Source organism: Anticarsia gemmatalis, chromosome 8 (genome assembly GCF_050436995.1).
Source record: "Anticarsia gemmatalis isolate Benzon Research Colony breed Stoneville strain chromosome 8, ilAntGemm2 primary, whole genome shotgun sequence".
Lineage (NCBI taxonomy): Eukaryota > Metazoa > Arthropoda > Insecta > Lepidoptera > Erebidae > Anticarsia > Anticarsia gemmatalis.
This window is the reverse complement of record NC_134752.1, coordinates 13177448-13195986: the sequence shown is the minus strand read 5'-3', so window position 1 is coordinate 13195986 and position 18539 is coordinate 13177448. Positions and strand designations below refer to the sequence as shown.

The 18539-nt window shown below is 32.4% G+C and overlaps 1 long non-coding RNA gene and 1 pseudogene across 1 annotated transcript in view; one reads left to right on the top strand and one right to left on the bottom strand.

Annotated features, from left to right (window-relative positions):
• The window catches only part of LOC142974582 (uncharacterized), an 84183-nt gene extending 71128 nt beyond the window's left edge, over positions 1-13055 (bottom strand). Inside the window, exons 1-2 of the long non-coding RNA XR_012959574.1 lie at positions 12917-13055; positions 12100-12149 (exon numbers count right to left, since the gene is read on the bottom strand). This is a non-coding gene — a long non-coding RNA (uncharacterized LOC142974582). The remainder of the gene's footprint in view (positions 1-12099; positions 12150-12916) is intronic.
• A 529-nt stretch (positions 13056-13584) lies between these two features.
• LOC142974610 (prostaglandin reductase 1 pseudogene) lies at positions 13585-15823 on the top strand (annotated as a pseudogene).
• The last annotated feature ends 2716 nt before the right edge of the window (positions 15824-18539 follow it).

Sequence of the window (18539 nt, the reverse complement as noted above, 5' to 3'; positions counted from 1 at the left end):
AAAGCATTTTGATTTCTACTTATTTAACGTAAATAGATTTAAAGTAAAAAAAAGCATTTCTGCAAAATAAATCGAATATTTGTTCCAAATATCGGGTCGCCGTAAAGTGAAACGTGTCTGTTTAGTACATAATTTTGCGCTATTGCACAATCTTATCAGATGCGCAGTTTATATTTACATGCATAAAACCACGCCTTTATCCTTTAGGAGTAGGCAGAGAAGAAAGCAGCCAAGAACGCCACTTGGTACGATCCTTACAAACTTCACTCACTCACACCCATACATCTTGTAATGCATGACAGAATACCAAATAATTAATTACTCTTGTATAATAACAATATGTTTCTTAACGCAACATTTCATTACCAAAACAAGGAATTACTTAAAAAAATTATGTCTTCAAACAAGAGACTCTATAAAATCAACTTTTTTTGTTCAACATTCAAATTATTTCGTTACGTAACCAAAGTCTTTTATTCGCAGTCAGCCCTAACAATAGTAGAGAGTTCAATTTACTCCTTCTCATAACCTTTATCGACTATTAAAGTAACAGATTGTCCTTTTTGCAAATATTCTCTCATTCTACCAACGTATTCGGATTTCTTTTTTAAACGATTGTAGGAACGAACTCATTGGAATGTTTGTAAAAATAACAGTTATGGAGTTGAAATGTTTTTATGTTCCACTAGATTCTTAGTTTGCGTGAAATTTTAGCAGAGGAAAGTATCATATGAGTGTGTGTAATCTAGGTTTTGGACTATCTTTGTAATAAATTTTCATAACGGCCCATTAAGTTGTTTTTTGTAAATGTGTTTCGAATAGACAGCCAAGTCATAATTATGTAATATGCATTCTTAATTCGGAATAGTCATTGATAATACGTTGCCCAGGTTTTGAACCCTCGAAAACTTGCGTGGAAGTTGAATGTTTATGTCACTCGACTATAATTACATAAAATAAAGTTTAGTAAATGTTTTATTTATAAGTGTCTTTCGGAATACAAAAAGAGAACCTCCTCCTTTTTTGGAGTCGGTTAAAAATATAAAGAAACAAAAAAGGATATTCTCATTTAGTTTCCAGATAAATTGTAACACTTCAAACTTTATATTGTTTGTATATTTTTGAAAAAGCAGTAAAGTAAACGAGTTGAGTTATAAATTGGCATAAATCTCTCAAACTGTTAACTTTGGAAACACATAAATCTCGGGGGTTGTTTTGAACAGATCATTTGATAGTGTCAAGGGTGTATTGATTTTATACACATATCCCAACTAGCACACAAGCGCTATAACAAGCTGCACAATGGCCGGTTAAAGGATTTTTATAACGCCTTAGGCTCCTTAGTAAGAAGTATAGTGGTTCTATAAGCGGCTACAGATCTCTTGTAGCGTCAAATAGGCCCATACTGTCCAGCTTATAGCTCGACAATGGATCTACAGTGGCCGTAAATAGTAATTATAATAGTACGTAGTATAGTAGTAATACAGGAGCGCTAAAATAAGATGAAGGTGGTATAATCGCGCTACAAGAGCTTTTTCGCAGCTTCGTGGCGCTTACCAGCTGTTGTACAGAGGTGGTTAGCGCCACGAGCGTTCGAAAAAGCTCTTGCAGCGCGATTATACCACCTTTACCTTATTTTAGCGCTACTGTGTAACGGTTATAAATGCTAACGCTCTAAATTAGTAATATGGTCGGTTTATTATGGTGTAAACTAAATATATTGTATTAAAATGAATCATCAGTGACAAATGAGGAGACATTTTATTTTTACGGATTGGATTATGAAAATAACAAGTAGTCTATCGCTTTTATTTCTTTGTGTACGTGATATGAAAGTGCGAGTTCCAGTTTGCTGTCAATATATATGTATATTATCGTCAATATTTTCATGCGCCCTCAAAATATTCAGTTTTAAATGCAAAAATTATATAGATATGTGGATTTGGAAATTGTATTTTGAACATAAATAAGACTTTGAGTGTTACAGATAGTTTAATTAGGGTTATAGGTAATAAAAAAATATTTTAATTATGTTAACGTTACCAGGCTATAGATTTATGTGATCTTCAAAAGATCGTAATAACCTCAAAAAATATGTTTACCAAATGCAGTAATGGCGTCTCGATCAAGCACCTCTCTAGCGGCTTAAGCTGTACAAAGGCTCTAGTGTTTGCTGTTGTAGACCTCAAGGTTCTGCAGTTGTGGCATAAGAGTGCTTCAATATAATTGTTTTGGTCGCACACCAGCATTTTACTCGTACTTTTAGGGGTCAGTCGTTGAATATTAAAATAGTTTGAAAATCTTTTTCTTTTTAATTATGTTAACGTTACCAGGCTATAGATATTTTATTTTATTTTATTTTATTTTATTTTATTTTATTTTATTTTATTTTATTTTATTTTATTTTATTTTATTTTATTTTATTTTATTTTATTTTATTTTATTTTATTTTATTTTATTTTATTTTATTTTATTTTATTTTATTTTATTTTATTTTATTTTATTTTATTTTATTTTATTTTATTTTATTTTATTTTATTTTATTTTATTTTATTTTATTTTATTTTATTTTATTTTATTTTATTTTATTTTATTTTATTTTATTTTATTTTATTTTATTTTATTTTATTTTATTTTATTTTATTTTATTTTATTTTATTTTATTTTATTTTATTTTATTTTATTTTATTTTATTTTATTTTATTTTATTTTATTTTATTTTATTTTATTTTATTTTACAGACAGACTGAACCACCACTGCACTTATGTAAATATATTATGATAATAATTTTAAGCTTTAGTATAAAGGTATATTACTCGGTTATAGCGCTTTAGGTGCTTAACATAATTCTGTAATCCCCATGGCTGTAAAAATGTTTCGAATGATACCTTATACATCTATTTGCCGTACAGAAGCCATATAAATATCTGATATAACGCTCAAGGCGCTATTAAAGACCTACGCAACTCTTTTATAGATGAGTAATACACTAGCCCTAAAAAAATCTGTTATAGAACCTAAGGCATTACAAAAAGCTTATTTACGCTCTTGAGCGCTATAAGCGCAACGCATAACTCCGTTTAAACTCCTTTATCTCCTAAAGTCCCCTTATACAGTTAACGGTGTTATAGAAGATTCCATTAACTCAGTTATACTTCCTTAGGCTGTCTAGCGATGCAATTACATGCTCATATATCACTATAAGTCATTAGTTTCCTACTAAACGGCTACTGTCCCGCCTAGCTGTTAAAGGGTTTTTTAAATAGCTAGTATACAACTTATAGAGAATTGTACAGCATTTGAACGACTCTTATGCAACTATTAGGCTGTATAACGACTGTATAAGCAGCTTGTGTGCTAGTTGGGATGTATATTGTATATTGCTGACCTACTACCCCGCTCGCGAGGGAAAGCTCCATCCCTTATTTTAACTGCTTAAGGGTTGACTTTAAAAAATACGAGCGATGTTTGATTCATCTATCACTATGCAAAATTTTGACATCCCGTGCTAATGTAAGTTCGGTTCCACCGTTTAGACATTTATTTTATTCAGAAATGCACAGCCTTTCGGATAATTCTATTTCTTTGTTAACATGTTAGATAATAGTGTAACAGACAGAAATACTTATGCATTGCAAAGATCTCACGATAAAAAATAAGCTACTTTCATTATTTCCAAAATTTTATCGTGGCCGCTGGTTAGCTTGTGTTACATACTTTCGAATGAAATTATTACACATACGTACACTGCCTGTATGAAAATTAAACAAAACATTTTGCCAAACAAAAATCTATTTTAATAAGTTGTCAAACTGTCATTCTAGTCTCACATATTCATAAAAATCAATTTACAAATAGTTACGTACAAATACGGTTACACTGTACCTCTATATTTAAATAATTTAAAACGCGGAACGGCAATTTAGTTCCAGTTACCGCCGCTTGGAGCGCGTGTCGGTGCAATGAGAGTTTTTATACCGAACACGTGAGGTGAATAATTTTGTTCACGTATTTGTTACTTTGTACATATTTTTAGCTGTAGACTATATGTTATTAAATAGAGAAATATGATGAGGTTACAAACTTGTGAAGTTTTCCAGTATTTTAATACAACCCAAATCAGCTACCTTTTATGAAACGTCAAAAATACTGCAACGTCAGTGTTGGTAACTTGGTAGGTATTCAATGAGAGATAAACGATTGGATAGCTTACCAGATGGAACTTTTACAGTTTAGCAGACAGATTAAGTATTTGTCGGTTAATTTTTAACTGTGAAACTGGCTCTTGAGTTTACTTACAAAAAAAATAAACAATTCTTTTTAATGATGTAAATAATTTTCATAATCCTTGTCAATTAAACGAATTATGTGCTTATCTGTGTTGGTGCAAGTGATTTCCGTATCTGAAATAACAAATCCCAAAAAAGTGAGTGCTTATTCTATATTTTATAATATCTCTATCTATTTATGTCAACATAGGTATAAATCAGTCTTTCAAGCGTTAGATTTCAAATCTCGAGCTCCCGTTTCTAAATTTCGAGTCGAGCAGTTATTGGGTATTGAAAATAGAAATTCTCAGAAGCATCGTACAGCTAGCGTGAATCTAGATGGCAGTAGGCTTGCGTATTTTATCAACTGCTTACATCTACAGAGTCGAGTTATGGATATGAAATACTCTTATTGGTATTATATTTTTTTTAAAGACATCCCCCGCACTAAGAATTGCTCTTGTGTCGCGGGGACTTATACAAACATACAAACAACGGTCACAAAGCACAACTAGACGAGGAAAAAAATTTTGTGGACCGCACTAATGATTGTTCTGTGTGGGATCAAACCCACGACCACCCGACACAATGGTAGTGGCGTGGTGACCTTAACAACTGCGCCAAGGCGTCAGTCAAAAAATTAAAAAAAAACTATTAATGATACTGATACATATATATCACGCCTTTTTCCCGTAATGGTAGGTTAGAGACTAGAGAACGCCACTTGCCACGACCCTCACAAACTTCCTTTGCCTCATTCACATCCATACATCTTGTCTTACAGAATCTATACTTCTGCAACTCATTCATATGATGTTCAAAATTGTAACTATAACTTATGCCCGCGGCTTTCGTCCGCATTATAGATAAGCCTATATTCTTATCTCAAGCCTATATTCTCATTCATAAATTACAAACTTTAAATTTAACCATTGCAAAGATTATAATTCTTCTAAACAAAAATATTTCACAGAACAGCATAAAAGCGCCTAATTCGTTTATCTCTCATTCTGCAGGTCTAAAAAAAGTACAAAACATTTCTTTTCATACAACAGGCAACATTTTACAGAAAATATTAAATAAAAACATTATTAAAACCTTGATCCGCTTAAACTTTAATATAAGTCAGTGGAGGCCATCAAAGAGAAAATGTTGCGATCATATTTTTATATTCAGCCTAATGAAAAATTACGAGTTAGTCTATGGCCATAAGCTATTACAGTATTATATGGACTTTATGAATATTGGCGGGGCATTAACTGTTTTACGACATTTTTCTTAAAGGTAATCGTACGCGAACGAGAATTGGGAATATGGAACCATTTTATGTACCCACCATATTTTATTTTAGTCAAATTACACGTTTTACAAAAGACTTGTTGCCGTTTGCATGATGCTGATCAGAATAGCTTTTGGGACGACATATGATTTAGAGACTTTAACTTCAAAAAAAATTATTGTTCAGTTTCAAAACTTTGAGTTGCAGAGTTGATGAAATAATAGAGCTTATTTTAAACATGAATACATACGTACATAATATCACGCTTTTTATACCCTTAGTTGTAGACAGATCGTATGAGAAATACCAAGCTTCACTAATAACAATGTTAGTCCTATGTAATATAATAGCGGATGAGCCAATCGCCATAAAAAAACAAATCACACACAGCAATCAGCAAAATAATTATAGTTTTATATATGAAATCAATTTTATTTTTTTTCATTAAAAAGCACGCGCAGTTACATAACCGTCCACTGCGCGTTGTTCACAAAAGTCCCTCGTATCGAGTCTGAATGTCCCCTGATATGGGTCCTCGTGCGAATTTAATTTTAATTCCACTGGAAGAAGGAATGGCGTCTTTGATACAGGTTGTGTGTCAACGTTCCTGAGCCCGACCGGGGACGTGTGGCCGAATGTTTTTCACCGTTTCGCATTTCCTTGACCGCCCGAAGCAGTTAGACAATGTATAATGGTATATGTACATATATACGTTTATGTGTATTTTGTTCTAGAAAATACCTTATGTTGTTATTTATTACAGTTTGTACTTATTTAAAAACTTAACGCCAGTAAAGAAATGTCTTAACTTTACGGCAAGTATTTACTTTATTCTAATACAGTTAAAGGACGATATACGTGTGGTACACACGTATATATATACTGTCTTTATAAATATATGTGTACGTAACTACTATTAAGAAGAATCTGATAAAAGCTTGTCACATCAATATATCTATAGATTCGCGACACACGGGTCACATTTATGCTCGTGCATATGGTACCCGAATTATGATACAAATTGATGAACTTACACTTTGACCTAATCGGACCAGTTTCTGTATCAATCCGCAGATCGAATCTATTTTATTGGTTTAAAAGTGTAAATGCTTTGCTCTCTTTACCTTCTCCCAATACCAACTAATTGCTATATCTCACAACCCAAAAATAGCTTATTAAACCACTATAAACTTCAACTCAAATAACATAATAAAAGCTAACAAAAACACTTTTGTAACTCGTAGTTGAAGCCAAACCGCCATTCATATTTAACCAGCCAAAGAGTAATTATCTTGCAACTGCGGGCCAAGCCGCAGGGCGAGCGTGTGGACTCGAAACTTTCTCGTATTAATACTGAACAAAGCTGGATTAGCCGTATAAGCTACGAGTAAGAGTGTTTTCCAACTAGAATTGTGTGGAACACGGTGACATTCAAGATTACTTGAGGTTTACTAACTTGTGAATCGTTTTGAGATTGATTTACTGGTGGTGGTATTAGTATTTTGATGGTTTAATTTTATTTGATTAATTCGTTAGAATAAGTTGAATGAGTTGTTAAGATTTTTATGGTAGATGTTTAATATAGAGTTGTTAAAGTACCTGAAAAAATAGCGATACTTTTTTAGACTTACATTTGTTTTATTTTTTGTTTGTTTCATAGCGTATGAATAAGTATCGGATAGCCTGTCTGCTAGATAAAGTGATAGTGTATGTAAGCAACTGTCGATTCCAACTAATTAGCTTACTCAGTAGTGTAAACCGGGCATAAAAACATATTTAATCCAAATAGAAACTCATACGCCAATAGGTAAATACTCATGTTGTGATAGCAGTATAATAAAAATTTAAATGAGGTATTTTCTATGAAATTGCTAGAGGCCTTTCTTTAGGTTTTAAAACTTAAGCACTAAAGATGTCCCTAAAGAGATATCCATAAAACCGCGGAGCTTTAAAATACATTGTCTTTGAAAAAGGTTACATTCGACTCCGAAATTTCTTTTAGTTTTTAATGAGAGCAACAATTGCAATTATTCCTTAAGTAGGCACTTAATACAACTTGTAGAATTCTAACAAAACTTTATTTAATTTTTACAACGAACTTTCTAAACGATTAAAAGAGAATGAATTATTAAACTAAGTAAAATATTAAGAATAATGAGGTTTTGTCTTTTGAACCTGTCTGAGTGAACTTAGAAAAAAGATGTATGAATACTTAAGCATGTAATTTCTATTACAAAAACAAAGCAATGATTAAAGCTATTTTTTACTAATATTATAAATGCAATAGTCTGTCTGCCTGTAACACTTTTTTGGTTAAATTACTGAACCGATTTTAATGAAATACTCAATTTAAAACACAAAATTATGTCTAAATGCCAGTATTTAACCCAATTGCATATAATATTATTTACTTACGAGACTGCTTCGCTTTTGACATTCCATACCTTATTTAGCACAAATTACTGTAGTGCGATTCTCTACAGTCGATACTGTCGAGTATCGAAAGTTTGACACTTATAATAAACTAAGTACCAAAAAAGTTCCTGCGACGCCCACTAGAGGCGCTGAATTTAGATTTTCAAACGAAATTTCTCGATAGCTAGCCGGTTGTCACTAGTCGATAATGGTAGAGCATCGAGCTACTGTAAACATTTTTTAAATTAAATGACGGCACATTGTAAATGAAACTTTTAAATAACTATTTGCGGAGTGTATTTCATTATAGAAAGTACCTACTAGTTAAATAGGCCTTGAACCTCAAAAAATGTGTTATTACTTACAAAACGACTCCATTTATTTAAAAAACTTGGATCTTACGATTTATTGAAATGAATAAATAATGATGATGAATGAATGGTATGTATAAATCGTAAATTTTTAAAAAGCAATGTTCGAAACGTGTATCCATTCATCTTAATTTTGTTCACTATATTTTATTAGTTTTTTGTAAAACTAATATGTTTATTTCTTACTTTGTTGTTAAGATATTAAAAATAGATTGCTTATATACTTACAACGGTTTTTTATACATTAATTAGAAATAAGTTTAAGTTATAAATTTTGAAATCTGCCCGTCTGTTACGCTTTAACTGCTAAACTGATTTTGATAAAACTTTAGCAACTTTTGAGGGTTCTGAATGATCACAAGTTCAATTTCTAAACAATATTCTCTATCTTTATGGCTTCAAGTCCAACGGCTTAACGTATACAATTTTTTTGTTATAAAAACATTAAGTTACTTAATAATAATTTTCCTTATAAATTGTGAGGGCTTGTGTAGGTAAATGAACACAATTATGAAGTGTCATGTTATATCATAACATAAACAAGTTTATATAATATGCAGATCACTGTTATATTATAATATTCAAGAACGATACGACATACCTAAAACATGTCAATGAACTTTACTTAGTTCAATGTCAATGAGCGTTGCATAGAAATGCTTTTCTATAAACTAATAAAATTATAAACAACAAGATGTTTTCTTACAAGCTTGACTTCACATCTAGTCGAGGTATGAGCAATTCACCCTTTCGTGATTGGTGCAATATTTACCAATGTACCCTTATAAAAGCGGGCGAGCTTATAACTGTTGCCAAACTTCGAAATACTACTGAAATAATAGGAAAAATACAAATAGCTCTCAGTCCGACCTAAAAATCGAACCAGATGCTTTAAGATGAGCAATCGTATGCCCGGTTACAAATCCGGTCGTTATTTTCGTAACTACTTTTATCTTTGGCAAAGCAGTAAAATAGTCTCGTGTAGGCTTAAGTCATAAATTAGCACCTGTCATTATTTATTTATGTTAAGACAAAGTCCGGCCTGAAACATTAAGCCCACCCTTTTAGCCTCGAGGGGAACTAATGAACACACGGAAATATACCTGATAGAATTAATACGAAGGCTTAACCTACATAAGTATTGATATTATTAAAGGTTAAGCGATCTGTTGGTTGCAACGCTTGGCGCGGTCGTTCTATGGACGAGTGACCGCTTATTAGTATTTTAGAATAACGTCTCCGTGCTTCCAATGGCATAAGAAGTCGTTTGAGGTGGTTTTCAAATAAGATAACAGTTGTTTAGTTATGTCATACTCTTTAGGATGACTTGAAAAAACTTGTTTATAGGTTGACCACTAACTACAAATTAATGAATGATTAAAGGTTTAGGTAACGTTTTTATAAAGCCCCACCAATCACCATTTTGTAAACACTTTTAATGAAATAGGGGTCAAACACAAACAACAAAAAAATATTAAACTTATGAAGCATTCATTTCCATGATTCCCGGTAGAAAATTAGTATTTAAAACTTTGACTGACAATAAGAATAGAATATTCAGACGGATTAGGATTCTAAGTAGTTACCAATTCATAGAATTAGGACACAACAGAACGTTTATGAATGAATTACTTAACTTTTTTTTGAGAATAATACTGTTTGATTAAAATTGCCAACTAGGAACTGGCAATAAGTCCCTCTCCTAGATATCAGAATATTTCCCCTATATCGGAGAATTCATTCATGTAAAAATTAAATAAGTAGTAATCTCGATAAATATAAATCCTTTGACAAAATAACTTATTGGAACATTGTTTAAAAACACATTCAAGCTACATACATTTAATTTAACAAAATGGATCAAATTCTTTGAAGCGAAATCAAACTACGTATTTAAAAATCCTGTTTAAAATCTCGCATCGCGATTTAAGTTTTAAATTAAATGTTGAATGATGAAAAAAGATTTTCCTTTCAGAGATGGATGTGAGTGCAACGAAAAATACTTTCTGTATCGAACACGATTTAAATAAACGAGTATATACAAATATTGGAATTTTAAGCCGTCTTTTGAAAGCTGCAGAATTTCTAGGAATTATAATATCGGTCGAATATTGAGAGTAAACGATATGCGGTGTTTGTTTAGTGAATGGATAGGTTTTCTTTTTATTAAAAAACTATTCTCGCTTTTGAAATTGATCTTCTGTTTGTTGGACTTTTACAAACATGCAAATATTGGATTCAAGGCACTGAAATCACTATTTTTAGATCACGCTGACATTTGGTTTATTTATAATAGAAATGAAGTCACTACTAGTGCAAATATGAGATTAGCGGTGATTGATTTAAGCATATAAAAGGTAGAAATAAAGCTTTCAAACGGTTTGAACAACCTTAACCGTAGACGAGAAACTAACTATACCTGTTAAAGATGCCTAGACATAATGGGTTTTATTCTCCTCCTGAGTTTATACAACATAGCCAGTTGCGCTCACCGGTCGGTAAACCATCTGTGGGTTAAGCAACCTCTGGCGCGGTCATTACATAGATGGGTGACCACACAGTGGTATTCAAGCTAATCGTCTCCGTGCTTAAAAAGGCACGTAAAAAGTCGGTCCCAGCTGTTGTCTACTAAGATAACAGTAGTGAAACCACGTCAAAGGCCTTCGGGCTTTAACAACTTTGACACTAGGTTGACCACTAACCATACGACAAACAAACAACAATAACAATATTCTGATGAATTCATAACCAGTTTATCTATTTTCTTGCCAAGACTTCCTACAGCGAAATAATTTGATGGAAACCTAGGCTATCGTGTACATTCTCTAAGATGTGTTGCGAAGAGTAATCTTGTCCGGATTTGTTCAATATGACGGTACCGCGGTGGCCGACAATTGGATTTCCTCGACCTATTGAATCTTTCACGAGAATAACAAAGTGTCGCTTGGACGTGTGGTTATTTACAGCATACAGAATATTTCTCTGTTTCTGATATATAAATCTTTGTATTGATTTCATCACTAGCCGATCCTTTCGTCTAACTATGTTGGAGTCGGCTTCCGGTCACATCGAATGCACTTAAATGTGGTATTTGAATTATTTTACTAGTATCGACTGTCAAAGATCTTTGAAAATGACAGACGGAACTCACAATTTAGTGTGTCTTCCGAAACACGGAGCAACTCGGAATGTTTTATATGGTCATCCATATACAGAACAACCTCGGCAAGCGTAGCTTAACCTCAGAGATCGATCCAAGGCTCTTGTCACTAAGCCACGATCGAGCTAAATCATTGTAAGTATTGATTTCAGAGCATACAATTCAATCTACCCCATAAAAAGGTATTTAACGAACATTATTCTAATGCGTTAACAAAACAAATAACTGAATTTGAAAATAGAATTCCATATTCCAAACTAACATTAATTGGAAATTTGAATTTGTAGAATTAGAATTCTGGCTATCTAATGGTGTAATTCAATATTATTTAGCAAACAATTCTATTGCATTTTAAATAGTCAATACTGATATTGTAGTATCAAGTATAGCGAAATTATAGATTGGTACTAATACTAGGAAATACACAATCATGATTACTATTTACGGGTTTGCTAAACAAAAACTTATTTTTATATTGGACATTACAACAGTCGATTAACAGATATTTATTGAATGTATTGCAATTTCTTGGTAAAGTGACCATTGACGCATTCTTATTATTATATTCATCTACCTACTACGAAATATATTCCACAATAACTTACCAATATAGTTTCAATTTCGTGATTCAGCTACACTTGACACTAGCACAAAACTACAAAAAAACACACAAATTCGCAAAACGAGAAACACAAACCAAAAAAAAACATGGCCGATTGAAATTCCCGCGCAAAAGTACCGTCGACGAACCGACACATTTTGTGATGTGTCCATACTGTCCACACTCCTATCAGCGTTAGTGTATAGAAATCCTTTTTTCCCCTATATTTGTTATTCTCCAACAAATAAAACGAATTGAACACATGTAGTTTAATATTCACTGGATCAATTAAAACATTTTCGCGGGTTTTTAGTTAATAAAAATCTGTGTTTGCATCCGTTAATGGAAGCTGTTGTTGGTTTATGCAGATGCAATCGAATGTTAGTGAAAATAAAAACACGACTTGTATATTGATTGGTTTTATTCAAAGATAAATAATTTACTTGCTTTACTGTATACAATTTTAAAAATCATATTTTAAGATATGCTAGCTTTCTCCTCTCTTACCCCCGATAGTGTTTGAACTCATATAAAAAACGCTATCGAATAGATAAGTTTATCTAGCGGTAGTTACCGCTAAATGTACTCAGAAACCGGGGGTAGTGAGTGATCCTCTTCGCTTCCTAAAGAATCTTTTTACCTCAACTTTGAACGCTCAGTAGTTTCGGCTGTGCGTTGTCCATCAGTCAGTCAGTTACTCAGTAAAAGAAGAGTTTTTTATGTATAGAAGATTATGTTTAAGGCTATAAAGGAATCTTTACACTAAACTGTTTTTTGCAAAGAAACAAGACAGTATGGACGGTTGGATAGAATTTACTTACTTCGATTAAAAACGCTTACAGCACACATAACATAATATTATAACACAACGAGCTTTAAACGCGATTGAAAATTAAAGGTTACGATACCTTATTTGTTTACCCGACGTTTCGATCGAATTATATCGACCGTGGTCACGCGCTGACTAATGTAGCAGCTAAGCGTCGTCTCCTTGTGTCCAAGTTTTTACGTCTACCCTCACTTGGTCTTCACTTATTTTATGTTGTTCGAAATTGTCGGTACTTCGACACACAACACTTAAGACGTATTCCGTTAGGCCGTTAGTACACGAGGCTACGAAAATCTTCGATACTCAATGGTTCTATTCCGTTAAATTTCGGGCATTCGTCCTGCGACTAGATTTGTACAGTGGTAGTCAATTTAAGTCTAAAATCGTTGATTATTATCGAAGATTTTGCATAGGCTTGTACCTTACTTAACTACGTTATTTGGTAAACATGTCGGTTAAATAAATAAAATGCTTATTGCATCCTTTCATTTCGCTTCAGACCCTTTGCATTATAATATCACTTATTTTGATTTAGTGATACCATAATAGGTACTCATTTTTTCCCATCTCATCGTTCATACTCTAGTTATTGTTTTTACATTATTTATTTACGTTAAGATAGTCTCCTCCATATCAAAACATATAAAGAGCAAGACCTTGATTATTTAGCGACTGATAACAGTTACATAAGCTTTGTTTTTATAATACTGTTGTTGAACTTTTTAAAGAAAAATAGTCAGTTATTATTCGAATTTGTAAGTTAACGTACGCTTCTCACTGAAATGTAAGTTCTAGTAAATTAAATATGCAAAAGACGTAGATAAACAATAAAGCAGGGATTAAAAAAATCCCGTTTTTTTTTCTTAATTTGTAAAATTAATTTGTTTTAAGCGAGATTTCGTACTTTTAATGCAGTATTTTTAAATCTATTATTCTGTTTTTTAATTGTAACCGATGCAACGATCTATTGAATTATTTTTGTAACTTTGTTTATTATAGTTGTTCTAGATCGTAACGGCTTTCGACACACTACTTATAAGTTAAAGTTAAGGGAAAGTCTGTCAAACATGGCATATGTACATTTTATTGTTGTATTTCACTGAATTCAAGTGTGATCCACGTATCAGTAGATTCAATATACATGGGTTGTCCATTGCTAATTTCTGACGCGATTGAATCTCAGTAGTAAAACAAAAACGTAATTAACTCTGTGCTTTAATAGAAATTCTATTAGTTTAAAGATAGTAGCTTAATAATCATGTCCACTATTGAACACCACTAAACTACGCTACAACTAGTACTACAAATAACGTCTGGTTCAAACTTTATTGCTTTTATCGAGTTTAATCCAAACACTATGTTTCTGTGTGTCGCATATATTCTCCTTTATTTCCTTTAAATACCAACATTATGTCTATACTCGTATTCAGTTTAAGCTAGTTTTATTTTAAATAAGTAGACGTAAAATCCCTGAATTATTAAGAAAGAATTTTCACTGCAAAAGATATAAGTATATATAATAGTTTTTGTTAATTTCATAACATCTTTAAAATTAAAATTCTATTCTCAATTTCTTTTATGATTACCTTATTTAAATAAAATATAGTTTTGTTGTTTATATATTAAAATAAAGTAAATATTTAATTTAGTACCGAAACAGCATAATACTTTTATATTAACTTCTTTTATCAACCGTTATTATGTCCATACCTTTACTATAAACGTACTGATATTTTATGATTTTGTTTACAGTTGGAGCTTAGTGAACATGGTAACAGCACGCAGATACTTCGTAACCCAGCACTTTGAAGGTGATCCGAAGAGAGGAGACTTCAAATTAGTCGAATATGAACTTCCTCCACTAAGAGACGGAGATATCCTCGTCAAAGCAGAATGGGTCAGCGTGGACCCTTATATGAGAGCTTATAACAAAAGATACATAGTCCCGTATAAAGAATTCGGCTACCAGATCGGAATTATCCAAGAGTCGAGGAATCCTGACTACCCTGTTGGTACTCGCATCGTCTCTCATCAGGGTTGGTGTGACTATTTCATCATGAATCCAGACATTAAAGTCGGCCAGTTTGATTTCGGACAAGTGGATTTCTGCCACTACAAACTACCTGACTTGCAAGGGCTACCAATCTCGTACGGAATCGGCGCGGTCGGCATGCCTGGTGCGACGGCTTACTTCGGTCTTTTAGAAGTCTGTAAACCAAAACCTGGTGAGACTGTAGTCGTGACAACTGCTGCTGGAGCCGTAGGGTCTATCGTAGGACAAATAGCAAAGATCATGGGCTGCAGAGTCATAGGTTTTACTCGCAGTGATGAAAAAGTTCAATGGTTGGAAAAGGAGCTTGGTTTTGATAAAGCGTATAACTACCAAACTGTAGATGTGACTGCTGTATTGAAAGATTCAGCTCCGAATGGTGTTGATTGTTACTTTGATAATGTTGGAGGAGACTTGAGCTATTTAATCATGAATCAAATGAATTCTTATGGAAGAGTGGCTATCTGCGGTAGTGCCAGTTCGTATAACGATGACCCAAGCATGATGACGAAAACGACAATTCTTCAGCCAGTGATTTTAGCGAAACAGTTAATGGTTCAAGGTTTTATTGTGCACCGTTGGATTGAGCAGTGGCCTGAAGCATTCGATCAGCTGATCAAATGGATCAAGAATGGACAGTTGAAGGTCAGAGAACAAGTAACTGAAGGCTTAGACCATGTTTTTGATGCTTTCCAAGCTATGTTGTCGGGCAAGAACTTTGGCAAAGCCGTTGTCAAGGTATAGGTTTTTTGGTGCCAAATGTTCCCAGTGAAATAAACAGTTTATTAGTATTAAGTAGGTAATTATAGTTAATGTTGTTTTATAAAATTGTTGATATAAAAATGGAGATAATAAGTATTTTGTGTTTTCTTCTGATAACCTTTTACCCGTTATCTTTATAGTCAAGTGTAGGTATATATTTATGCTCAAACATCAGCGAACTGTATACTAGTAGGTATCAAGTTCATTTTAGTTCAGCCCTCGTGTTTTATAGAATACTAAACATATCTTTAGTAGACGGTGCAAACTACCTGAAACTATTAGGTACGTATGCTTTATCGAGCGTTTATAATACCTGTTTACGTCCACATAAAACTACGCAGGCATTTTTGTGATACTAGTATATTAGGTACGTATCTAGTACGTAAGTAAAGAAAAAAGGAAGACTGTTTTTTATTCTATTGTATTTAAATCTGCACATAAGATGCGCTCTACCTACTCATATCATCATTAGCTGATACACGCACAATTCTATTTGTTTAATAAAATCTGAATTATATGTCTAAGTGCTTGCTTTTCCGAATTACATACATGAGATTCTTGATAGCAGAAATATATCTTAAAAGAAGGCCTACATTATAATGCAGTTACCATTTCATAACAGCATTAACTTTATTTTTAAATTTAGTGACATTCTTGCCTTTATATAGGTAGCATCTCTAGAGAAAAGAAAAACCTCAAGGAAATAACGTCTTCTACGTTATAATATTTTAGTTATATTTAAAACCGCATAGTCATAATTCAGCATGTTTGTATGCGGATTTAGCCTGTCAGTTATGTATGATATAATCTCATCATTTCCCGCGGGTGTCGTACAAACAACCGGCTATTATTTACTCTGTGTAAGTGTATGGAGTCTTGCGAGATTGTAAATAACGAGAATAGCCGCATTACGTTATTTTAGAATAGCGCAGTAAGTTCTTAAGCTGATTTTTATTTTACGAGAACTGTTAGTCTTTCCCTATCTTTTTTTAGATGGCTAGCAGGTGAATCTGTGCTATTAATTGCTAACAACAGAAAGCGTATGCGATCTTTAAGTTACTTTGAGATTAGAGGTCTAATTTAGAGAATTCGTCGCAGTTGGCTTATTTGACACCGTATAGTTGCACTACTGCACGTATCTTAACATTCAGTGATTTCCCAATAGAATACTATCCAAGTTAATCCAATACTTAAAGTTTTATAACAGAAACCAAAAGAAGTTAACTAAAGTAAGTTCAATTGTATAGCATCTGCCCTGTTATTGCAACGTTTCGTCCTATCAGCGGCATTCAATGTCATTTGATCTGTTGATAAGGTTGGGTCCGACCTTTTGGACCCTACGGGCTACGATTGCTAACCCGCAATTTGTATAACCGATTTAATAAACTACAAAATACTGATATCATTGGACAAGTAGGCATTGCGTTGTTTGTATATGATGTAGCTTTAACGCGAAAGTGTTTTGTTTTGAATTCGATACTAATTTGCATGGGAATTTAATTGAATAAGCACCCTAATTTTGGAATTCGATATATTTAACAGAAATAGATCCTGTTTCATATATTTTATAGTTCATTTTATTTCATTGTGTTGACTTTAAAGTTGATCAAGACAGTCGATAACCCAAAGACTAAATAGGTAAAATATAGGTATCCCATGAATCATCATTAATGTAAATAAAACGCCAGTTCAAGCTAAAATGGTTTTTATTAATAGATACAATATAATACATAATTATGAATCTCTTAAAGTAAGGGTTTAATCGCCCGTTTAAGAAGGCTTCCACCTATATGAATGCTACATTGAGGTATTTAGTCGTTAACATCTCTACATATTAATATTAATTTTCGAATTTGACTTACTAAAATCTAATACTTAACGAATGATTGCTTTTTTAATATAAACTGTTATAATCACACTTTTATTTTGTTAATTTTAATGAAAAATTGTATGTTTTGAATAAAGCTTTTGGTTTCAGAACGACCAAATAAACGTCATCCTAATGTCATGTTGACGTTTTGAAAGATCCTATTCTCTGCATAGTAACACATCTTGTCTCAGACGATAATATGGAAATCTTACATTACTTTCCGAGAAATTTTATTTAGATCTTTTTCTTTTCCTTTAATATTTTCTTACGAGATGATTCTTACTAAATTAGTTTGCTGGTCATGAATTTAATTTCGTGGAACATGCTCCTATTTTATTTCTATCATTATGGATCTTGCTATCTTCATAAAATGTTTGGCCAAGCTCAAGGAAAATTAGGTATAAATTATTCCTTGTTGTCTGGGGAGCGTTATTTGATATTAATGAAACTATAATTAATACATATCTTTAGTTTAATATTATTAAATGGCTATAACTACATTTGTCTTTCAATTAAAATTTAGTTTTTTTTTATAAGTCTTAATTTTCTTACAACCGTTCCGATCCTTATTAGTTTGTGCTGAATTTTCCTAGAAAGTGCAAAATTTCTACCGAAGAAGAGCTTTTGTAAAACAACAAATTGTATATATTTTTAATTAAAAATCTGTAAATATTTGTAATGTATATTGTAATTGGACTTTCTTCAATTAAAAAGATACCGTTTATAATATTTTAAGTGCTGTGCGGAGATTAGCTTTCAAATAATTGTAATGGACCTGCAACTTTAATCTTTTAAAGAATATCTAGCTATGTATATTATCATATAGGTAATTTAATATGGGCAGTATGAATTCCCTAAATGCTAAAACTAAAATAGGAATAATCGACTTTCGATAACTCGACTAATGTTGTCTCTTTTCGTTCAACGCGGGTC